The sequence below is a fragment of the Saccostrea cucullata genome, unplaced genomic scaffold (assembly GCF_032062105.1).
Source record: "Saccostrea cucullata isolate Sc308-1 unplaced genomic scaffold, CSIRO_AGI_Scuc_v1 ctg2479, whole genome shotgun sequence".
Lineage (NCBI taxonomy): Eukaryota > Metazoa > Mollusca > Bivalvia > Ostreida > Ostreidae > Saccostrea > Saccostrea cuccullata.
The window spans coordinates 58,051-69,014 of NW_026938970.1; the positions used below are offsets into that span (position 1 = coordinate 58,051).

The 10,964-nt window shown below is 35.6% G+C and overlaps 1 long non-coding RNA gene across 1 annotated transcript; it reads left to right on the top strand.

Annotated features, from left to right (window-relative positions):
- The first annotated feature begins 2,436 nt into the window (after positions 1 to 2,436).
- LOC134251961 (uncharacterized) lies at positions 2,437 to 10,901 on the top strand. Its single transcript, XR_009988860.1, has 3 exons — positions 2,437 to 2,554; positions 7,522 to 7,653; positions 10,774 to 10,901. It is a non-coding gene; the product is annotated as an uncharacterized LOC134251961 (long non-coding RNA).
- Positions 10,902 to 10,964: the final 63 nt, after the last annotated feature.

Below are 10,964 nucleotides of genomic sequence, written 5' to 3' on the forward strand. Positions count from 1 at the left end.
GTTTCAAATAATGTCTTTAAAAATATTTTTAATTTAATAATAACTTTATTAAATGTGGCTAGGTGAAAATTTGACTAGTTGACCTGTTATCGTAATTTTTTTTTTTTTTATTTGGAATGTCTTTTAAACACCTGTCAGGAACGTACCCGTAACATGAAAAATCTAATATTTGCAAGTTAAATAATATTTAGTATTTATAAACAGTATCATTTACAGTGTGTCATGTACCTAATTATGTAACACCATACAATATTACGCACTGGTCGGGTATATACGAAGATCGAATTGAGTTTCATTGAGATTTGTATTCTGTGTATACACAGTAAACATAAATTCAGACATCCATATCATTGTAGACAAATTACAAATTTTGATAGTACAATAATATATAACGGGAGTATTTGAGACTTTCGAACGATTAATTTTTGTCCTAATTAAAATAAATGAATAAAATGAATTATGGATGTTTCGGGACCGCGATGTTTCGGGACCCCGACGTTTCGGGACCTGACAACACGTTGTGGGACTTGGGTTTACACGTTTTGGGTCTTCTAAATATTTTGTGTTTTTATGTTTATACATGTATAATTTCTTAGTTTGATACAAAATTTATAATTTAAGAAGCACAGATTGGAGTTTTTATTAGTTTTAAAGTTTGCATACGGCATAGAGCACGCCTGCCGAGAAAATCAATAGAATGCTGTTTAGAAAATGCTTTGTTAGTTATGTTGGCCAATTTTTCAGAAATTGCTGAATCAACATCATCATCATTCTCTAACAGAGCATCCATCTCTTCTAAGACTGAACCTATCTGTTTATCATCTTTGGCTCCGGAATTTCCGGATTCCAAAAGATTTTTTATATCATCGGTATCATCATATTCTGAGTCATCTGTCTCCCCCTCTTCCATTAAATCAGCAGAACGCTTGTTGGAAGTGGAGGGCTGGTCAGTAACCATAGGTTTGGGGCCTGCTGCAGCTAATGCAGAAAAAGCATCCCCCATTTTATTGATGCCAGTAGCAACTGTGTCCATAGTACTTTGAATTTTATTCAAAGCATTAAAAATTTGCTTTGAATCTGATGTTAGTTCATCATCAAACATGACCCCAGTAGGGTATCCTCTTCATGACCAGTAGCCATGATGAGTAATAAAGCAATTAAATTAAAAAATAACAAAAATCCTTTGTTCACTGATAAACCGCGGGAAAACCACTGCTGCTCAAAATAAACACGTCTGCACTGAACATGCTGAAGCCAAGATAAAAGCGCACTGAGGCCAGATAGGCTAGCGCTATCTCATGTGGTTCTGTAATAAACTGCAGGCGCGGATCCAGAAATTTTTCAAAGGGGGATTGAAGTATTTTTCAGAAGGGGGGTTGAAGGGGAAAACGGCAGTTAAAAAGTACTTTGTACACATACATTTAGTTAAATAACTCAATAGAATATCGATACAGGGTGGAGTATGGTTTTTGAAAGTGGGACGTTGATCAATCTGGGAAAAAGTACTTGTATACATTACCAGAAAGTTTTTGAAAAGAAAGGAAAATAAATCTCCGAACCTGAAAATCCTATTTTGTAAAGGGATGGGGTTTTATTTTGTTTTTATAACCGAATTTCTTTATATTTTACAACATTAGCCTTTCACCTTACATTTTCTATAGTAAAAACACAACAAAAAAATTGTAACTTTCTTATATCTCTTTCTTTTTTGCAAATCCAAAGGGGGGGGGGGTTGCAACCCCCCTAACCCCCCCCCCCTCTGGATACGCCACTGAACTGAACAGTGATGAAGTAGAATTGTGTCATCTCTCGTGAGATGACAAAAAATATCGGGATCGGAATTCAAAATACTTTGGACAAGACTAGGGTGGTAGCACTGGTTCTCTGCCCTTGATTCCAGTCGCTACCGCTAGGAATTACAAGGTTTTTTTTGGGAAAAGAGTACCAATTAATTTCCCATAGAACTCTATACAAACCTTAGGCCCTCCAAGTAATTTACTAATTCCCGTTCAAACAAATCTATGTTATCATTTGAAAGTTCGTTCTAAGCACTTATCAAAAACACGGAAAAAAATATACCGTTCCGCGGCGTTTATAGGTCAAATTTGCAGTTATTTAGAACTTACAGAGATCGGCAGTAAATGACACCCTGCCAAAAATATCAATCCCCACTCCTACAATCTCCCCTGGTATTTCTATATTTTTTGTAATATTCCCACATTCCATTATTTATTTCAAACATTAATATTTTTACTTTAAAATGAAAATATTTACATACCTGAATTCAGCCAATCAGGTAAAGCCTACCCATTTATTACCCTGCTTCATCTTGTTCAACCAGGAAATGATTTCAAAATCTGGGTCTTTGGTGCTCTTTTTCCTATATTTTAGGGCGCTTGCGCCTGTGAACCAATGTCAGGGTACCAGTCTAACTAGGGTGGAAGCAAACGAGACTGGCGTTGAAAAGGGCAATTCATCATTTTCATGTGGATATATTAGTCTATAAAATTACTGTAAATAGCAACAATGTAGGGTTACACATCTGGAAAAATTGGTAATCAAAATAATATTATTTTTCTTTCTTGTTTTTATTTGTTTACGATAGAATTTGAGTAAATAAGGAAGAAGGAAGTATAATTTTCTAAAGTTTTGTCAACATATCAGAGTCAATTGAAATGTTTTAATTTTTTAACAAAAAAGAAATTTGTAGGATAATTTCATTTCACCGTAACATTTTTACTGATAATGTTGTCACCAAGATCCAAATCTGGGGGCTATAGTGACTGCTAGTGGCTTCAAAAGAATTTAGGTCATTGAAATTTGATATTATCATGCGCGGATCTAGAAGGGCAGGGGTTCTGCATTCTCTTGGATTTTAAGTTGTTAAATCTTCGCAGTAAAGTAACTAAATAAATGATTGATGTTTGATAACCCCTTCAAACATTTTAAAAATGGACCCTTTTTTAGTATTGGTACTAGGGAGAATCGTAAAACTTTAGATATTTAGTCATTAAGTTGCTTTATTCCCCTTCACCAGGGACCTATATACTAACGGGATAGGCAACTACCGCAAATTTCGCGATATCTCGTAAGTCGCGGGATTTCGTAAGTCAACTTTAATTAACTATATTTCTAACGCTATCACATATTTGAGATCAAATCCTTTAATTATCTGTCAAAAAATCATTCAAGATATGTTTAAATCACGTATTATACTCCTTATCTTAGTAGTAATTTTGTTTTATGCAAAATCACACATGCCCCGATCGGCCATATTTCCGAGAAATCGCCGATTTCGGTCTTTGTTTTCCTTATATTTAAATTATATTATTATTATCATTTAAAATTTATTAATAAATCAATTCCAATACATAAAAGGAATAAATGATAATAATCAGAAAACACCCTGTTTACTGGGAATAAATGTTAATTGAAAAATTCGTAGTGTCTTGCGTGATGTTTTGGGTACAAAAACATGGCGATGAAGGAGTTGCCTATCCCTTTAGTATATAGGTCCCTGCCTTCACACACAAAATACACCTCCACCCTACATGTGCCACTGCATATCACAACCATGAAATATGATAAATAAAAAATATATATGACTTAAAAAACAAGAGATGCTTGATCAATTAGATCATCATTATCAGGATTACAACAAGAGGCCCATGTGCCACATTGCTCACCTGAGCACATGGGCTAGTTAAAAAAACTAATAAATCAGCTCAGTTCTGAAAATTTTACTTTTTGGGGGAAGGGGCTTGAAATTTCTATTACTTGAGAATGTCACTATATTAATAAAACATACATGTTTAGCTTTGTCATACTTAAAAAGATTTTTACAGATTTTTTTCTCACAATATGAATATTACTTGATCTCCCATTGTTACCCCTCACTCACACCCCAAGGGACATCATTTGAATACATTTAAACTTCACTACATTCAGATGCTTAGTATCGTTTTGCAAACAGCGCGACAGTTTGCTTGATAGGGCGTGCTAAAATTTTGTATGCTGATTATCGTTTTACTCATCGATTGGATGTTTGATATCAATGGAATCAATAATAATTTGCATATGAAACTCCGAATACAACAATATCCTGATAATACTGGCCAATCACATTGAATGATTGTTCACTCAATGATTGCACTCTCCAGCAACACGTGGTCTGTCTAAGACCGATTTCTGTCCTTATAAAAGCTGTATTATAGTTGTAGTGATTTGACCGCATGGGGTTTGATATACGTGCATGTTAAGAAAACTCAAAGAATGGAATTAGTAAGCAAGGCTACTATGCTACTGTTATACTTTGTAGCTATCAGGTAAAAAAATCTTGCTTTGTTTGTCCACATGTAATTGTTGTTTACTGCATACTCGTTAACATGTCATTTAATATGATTGGTCAGTATTGTCAGTGGTATTGTTGGGTTCTGTTTCATATGCAAAGTATTATTGGTTCCATTGAAATCAATTGTCCAATCGAAAAGTAAAATGATAATCGGCATATAAAATTTTAGCACGCCATATCAAGCAAGCTGTCATGCTGTTTGTAAAACGATAATAAATGTCAATTCTACTAAACAAAACTTTACTGTTCTGGGGATTTTTTTCCTATGCATATTCTTATGCAGAACTTTGATCCCTCATTGTGGCCATACCCTAACCCCCGGGGTCATAATTTGAGCAAACTTTAATCTACCTTAGATGAGTCATTGTTTTTTAGTCCGTAATTATTACTGGTAGGCCGAAGTCTTCTGTTTTTCTTCTGGTTGAGCTATTTGTGGGGAAAATCAAACCACTAAGGAAAAACCCTTAGGCATGTTTATTGGCATAGTTGACACATTGTTTAATCTGATAAGTATTCTCTACAAGACTGCACAGATTTTAAATATGCTCATTGTGGCGCCTTGACATCAGAATCCTATTTAATTTGTTGTTGCAATCTGATTTCTATACCATGTGTATACCGTGCTTAGTTTTTTTTATGATCTCGATCCGTATTTCGGATGAAAATTCTTACAAAATTGCACAATAAAGTTACAATGAAATTTAACAATAACATAAATGATTTATTATGACCCCTTCCAAGAAGGGAGGGCATATGCTTTGCTGCTGTCTGTCGGTAAGTATGTTGGTCCATTTAGTTTCCGTCCATTTTCTGAACAACCGTTGCACATACTGATATGAAATTTGGCATACAGATACATCAGGTGAATATCTAGGTCAAGTTTTGTTTTGGGTACGATCTTGCCATTTTTGACAGAGTTGTGCCCCTTGGACTTAGAAAAATTCCACTTATGTGCAGTTTCTGTTCATTTTCTTCACAGAGGTTGAACATATGGAAATGAAATTTGGTATTCAGATTGATCAGCTGAATATCTAGGTCAAGTTTTGTTTTGGGTACGATCACACCATTGTTGTCAAAGGTATGCACCTTGTAGTACTTAGAAAAATTCCACTTATTTGCAGTTTCCGTTCATTTTCTTTGCAGAGGTTGCACATATTGAAATGAAATTTAGAATATAGATTTATCAGCTGAATTTCTAGGACAAGTTCTGTTTTGGGTATGATTGTGCCATTTTTGATAGAGTTATGTCCCTTGGACTTGGAAAAATTCAATTTGTCGGAGGGGGGGGGCATAAGTGTTTTACAAACAGCTCTTGTTTAAGTTATTTTCGCTGTTGCTATGTATCCATAGGAAGTTTGAATGTGGGTGTCAGTTGCAAATTTTCAATATATGATTTTTTGAATGCGCCAAGAACCTGTACCATTAACACCATTACTGTAAACTTTTCACATTTTCATCTTTTTCTCAAGAACTGCTGGGCCGATTTCAAGGAAACTTTGCACAAAGTTTTCTAAGGTGAAGACGATTCAAATTTGTTCAAATGAAGGGCCACGCCCTTTTCCAAGGGGAGATAATTATGAATTAAAGAAAAATTAATGGCATTTTGAAAAAATCTTCTCAAGAACCACTGGGCCAAGAAAGATGAAACTCATGTGGAAGCATCCTCAGATAGTGTAAATTCAAATTTGTTCAAAGTATGACCCCCAGGAGTAGGGTGGGGCCACAATGGCTGATCAAAGTTTTAGATAGGAATATAAAGGAAAAATCTTTAAAAATCATCTTCTCAAGAACCACTGGGCCAGGAAAGATGAAATCGTGTGAAATCATCTTCAGGTAGTGTAGATTGAAGTTTTTTTCAAATCATGACCCCCGGGGTTAGGGTGGGGCCACAATGGCCGATTAAAGTTTTAGATAGGAATATATAGGAAAAAACTTTAAAAATCTTCTTTTCAACAACCATTGGGCCAGGAAAGATGAAACTCATGTGGATCAAAGCATCCTCAGGTAGTGTAGATTCAAATTTGTTCAAATCATGACCCCCGGGGTTAGGGTGGGGCCACAATGGCCAATATAAGTTTTAGATAGGAATATATAGGAAAAAGCTTTAAAAATATTCTTCTCAAGAACCACTGGGCCAGGAAAGAAGTAACTCGTGAAATCATCTTCAGGTAGTGTAGATTGAAGGTTTTTTCAAATCATGACCCCCGGGTTAGGTTGGGGCCAAAATGGCTGATCAAAGTTTTAATTAGGACTAGATAGGGAAATCTTTTAAAATTGTCTTCTCAAGTACTTCAAAGTCATGATCAGTGATATTTATGTGGAAACATCCTCAAATAGAGTAGATTCTAGTTTGTTCAAATTATAACCCCCAGGGATAGGGTGGGAGCACAATGGGGGATCCGAGTTTTACATTAAAATATATTTACAGAAATCTTCTCCTCAAGAATAGCAATGCCATGATTAGTGATACTAGTATTTATATGCAAGCATTTTTGGGTAGTGTACATGGTGTAGAATTAAATTTGTTCAAATCATGACCCCCCAGGGTAGGATGGGGCCACAATGGTGGATCAAAGTTTTACATAAAAAGGGGGGAAAATCTCAAGAACAGAAAAGCTATGCTTAGTCATATTGACATGTAAGCATCCTCATGTATCAAAGATTTAAATTTATTCAAATCATGGCCCTTGGGGATAAGGAGGGAGACAATGGGGAATCAAATTCAAATTTTTATGATGGAGTTATATATAGGAAGAAAATGTTTTTTAAAAAATCTTTGTATCAAGAACAGTAAACATGGTAAAGTCATATGCTGTGTTAATATGAAGGCATTCTCAAGTAGTATTAAAATTCAAGCCCCCCCCCCCCCCCTTTCCGTAAAATTTTCAGTTCTGATCTGATTTGTGCTTTTTCCTAGCCGATTTGCTCAGGTAAGCGATGTGGCCCTTGGGCCTCTTGTTGACTTTCATAGTTGCATCCCAGTATTTAGGAAAACAAGAGATTGAATCATCATACTTTGTTAGTTGACTCAATTTGGTCCTTGAATTGTGTCAGTGAAAAAAAAGACATGATGACATCTGCTTATTGGAATTTTATGACATAATCTGAATATTTCAGATAATAAGTGGCTTAAATTAGAATCACAATCTTTTTCCAATTCTGTATTTCAGGTTCTAAGACGGTGTCTATTGGAAGATATCCAGTGTTGCTCAATTACCCCACCTCTGCTGATTTTTCCGTGAAATCCTGGCTTACGATTGGTTGAAGTCTGTCACATGAAAGCGGTGGATTACTTATACATGGTCAGTTGTAAATCCATACCCGGTCAGTGAAATCTATACCCGGACGATGTATAATGTCACAAACACAAATGTGACGTCATAATAGGCAGAGTATAAGCGCGATAAAGCATTTAGCAGAGAAAACCATTTATAAACTGCAGATAAAACGTGAATGTTTCATCGGTGGGGTAAATTCGTTACATAGTCTTTTAGTGAGAGGGTATGGGATGATACCTGGTTAGTAAATTTTATACCTGACTCGGCTCCGCCTCGCCAGGTATGAAATTTACTAACCAGGTATCATCCCATACCCTGTCACTAAAAGACTATGTAACTAATAATACATCATCGGATAAAATGGATTTGAATTTTAACAAATAAACATCAGGTTTGTTTCTAAAGAAAGTAGTATTGACATTTTGAAAAAAAGGATGTAGTTTTTGCTCACCTGAATCACCTTGTCCACCTCTCTGTCATTGCAATCATGTCACTACCTCTCTGTCATTGCAATCATGTCACTACCTCTCTGTCATTGCAATCATGTCACTACCTCTCTGTCATTGCAATCATGTCACTACCTCTCTGTCATTGCAATCATGTCACAACCTCTCTGTCATTGCAATCATGTCACTACCTCTCTGTCATTGCAATCATGTCACTACCTCTCTGTCATTGCAATCATGTCACTACCTCTGTCATTGCAATCATGTCACTACCTCTCTGTCATTGCAATCATGTCACTACCTCTGTCATTGCAATCATGTCACTACCTCTCTATCATTGCAATCATGTCACTACCTCTCTGTCATTGCAATCATGTCACTACCTCTCTGTCATTGCAATCATGTCACTACCTCTCTGTCATTGCAATCATGTCACTACCTCTCTGTCATTGCAATCATGTCACTACCTCTCTGTCATTGCAATCATGTCACTACCTCTCTGTCATTGCAATCATGTCACTACCTCTCTGTCATTGCAATCATGTCACTACCTCTCTGTCATTGCAATCATGTCACTACCTCTCTGTCATTGCAATCATGTCACTACCTCTCTGTCATTGCAATCATGTCACTACCTCTCTGTCATTGCAATCATGTCACTACCTCTCTGTCATTGCAATCATGTCACTACCTCTCTGTCATTGCAATCATGTCACTACCTCTCTGTCATTGCAATCATGTCACTACCTCTCTGTCATTGCAATCATGTCACTACCTCTCTGTCATTGCAATCATGTCACTACCTCTCTGTCATTGCAATCATGTCACTACCTCTCTGTCATTGCAATCATGTCACTACCTCTCTGTCATTGCAATCATGTCACTACCTCTCTGTCATTGCAATCATGTCACTACCTCTCTGTCATTGCAATCATGTCACGCTATAATTTTGTAACAGACAATTATTGGAAGCTTGTACTGACAAGGACTGTTTGTAATCTAAGAGTGTGTAATGACCTTGACTAAATGACCAGCACGTTTAAGGTCACTTACAATTAAGTGTCAATTTCAAGTATGGTATACAATAATTTTCGTATGATTGATTGATGCTGTTTTATGTCCCATTCGACAATTTTTCACTCATATAGAGATATCACCATATACCGTTGAAGGGCTTCCAATGTTAACCTTTACTAGGTACTACATGTACTAGGTATTACTAGGTATTCAGGGCCATTGAACAGTGAGGGGTCCTTTACTTGCCAGCGCCTGCTGTGACGTGTGGCCTTGGTTTCTAAGGTCTCATCCAAAGGAACCGCAACTTTTACTTCAAAGTGCCGAGTGCATGGCAAAGGAACATTTGTTTCCTTTTTTATCGACTTAGATTAGTCACGACCCAGATTTGAACTCATGACTTTCCTATGACAGAGCGAGTGCTCTACCAACTGAAACTTATTTATGAAAAACATGGAAAGTTCATATCTTATATAAAGATTGTTTAAGGCCTGAAGTTTTGTCATGACCTTTATCTAAGGTCATTTGATGAAATTCAAGGCATCTCTCGAAAATGTTTAATTTCTTTCCCTACCCTAGTTTGTAACGTATAATGGAGTACATTTAGAGGCTCATCACAAATAAGACATATGGCATAGAGTTTGTGTCGAACTTGATCCAAGATTTTTCAAGAAATATTTAAGGTTATATTTACTCTCAGTAAAACTGAATTATTTGGGTCACTTTATAACTGGAGTCAAATTGAAAGATGAATCATGATATCTGACACAAAAAAAAAAATAATTCATAAAGTTCTTGGTTACTTTTAGGAAATAGACAATTTTCTATTCATTCTACAGTATTCTGAAAAAAAGAAAATAAAAGTTTATACTTTATCATGTTTACAGATATATTTCTTGAAAGTGTATCATGACCTTAACAGGGATTTTCCGCTGCTCCGTGAAGGGCCGAATATGGGTCCCATTCTCAAGTGCAAAATCTTTCCATTTTTCCCCAAAATGAACAGCCTGTGTTAAATTTTTGAAAAATTCGTGTAAAACAAACATGTTCAAGTTTGAATTCTTAATGATATGAACATAATTTTAGGAATCTTAGCTAAAACTTTATAATAATAGATGTATTTTCTAAAAGTTCTGCATAATGAAGTAAAAAATCAATTTTAAGTATCATAGGTGTTTATTTATGGAAATACATCTTGATATAAAATTTCCCAAAAAGTTGAAAAATGTCATAAAATTCCCAATGGTAAGGGCCTTGGCCCCATTCCCAAAATGGGGTGGAAAATCCCTGCTTAACTAAAAGTCATTCCAGCAATTTCAAGCTCAACTGATAGAAAAAGTATAAAATTTGAAACCATTTCATTACTTTCTAAAGGATATGCAATCCATGATATAGGTAAGGGAAGTCAAAAACTAAAGCAATAATTATTTGTGATCTTCAAACTTGAACTTCAGGCCAACGTACATGTAGTAAGGTCAAGGTCATTACCAGAAAAAGGGTGAAATTCATCTTAGGGCCAAAATATTTTTTAAAAAGAAAAAACATTGGATGACAATTTAGTACTTATTTCTCAGACAATATTGTAGTGTAATTTTGTGAACACTATCACAGTTCTATAAGCTTACTGTAAATACGACATGTAACACTTGTATTTCGGGTTAATGTTCTGACTTTGTCTTTACAGATATCTAGGGGCGTGCTGTGCAGCTGTTACGAGGATAAAGAAATTGCTGCCTCACCGGTTTTGATGTTTCCTCAACATTCAAATCTTTTAGAACATTCCTGCCCAGAGTAAATGTAAATACATGTACCGGATAGTATATTTGACTGTTAAATGTAGATATTTTGTTTAGAATGGCTAAAAACAAAGTAAAA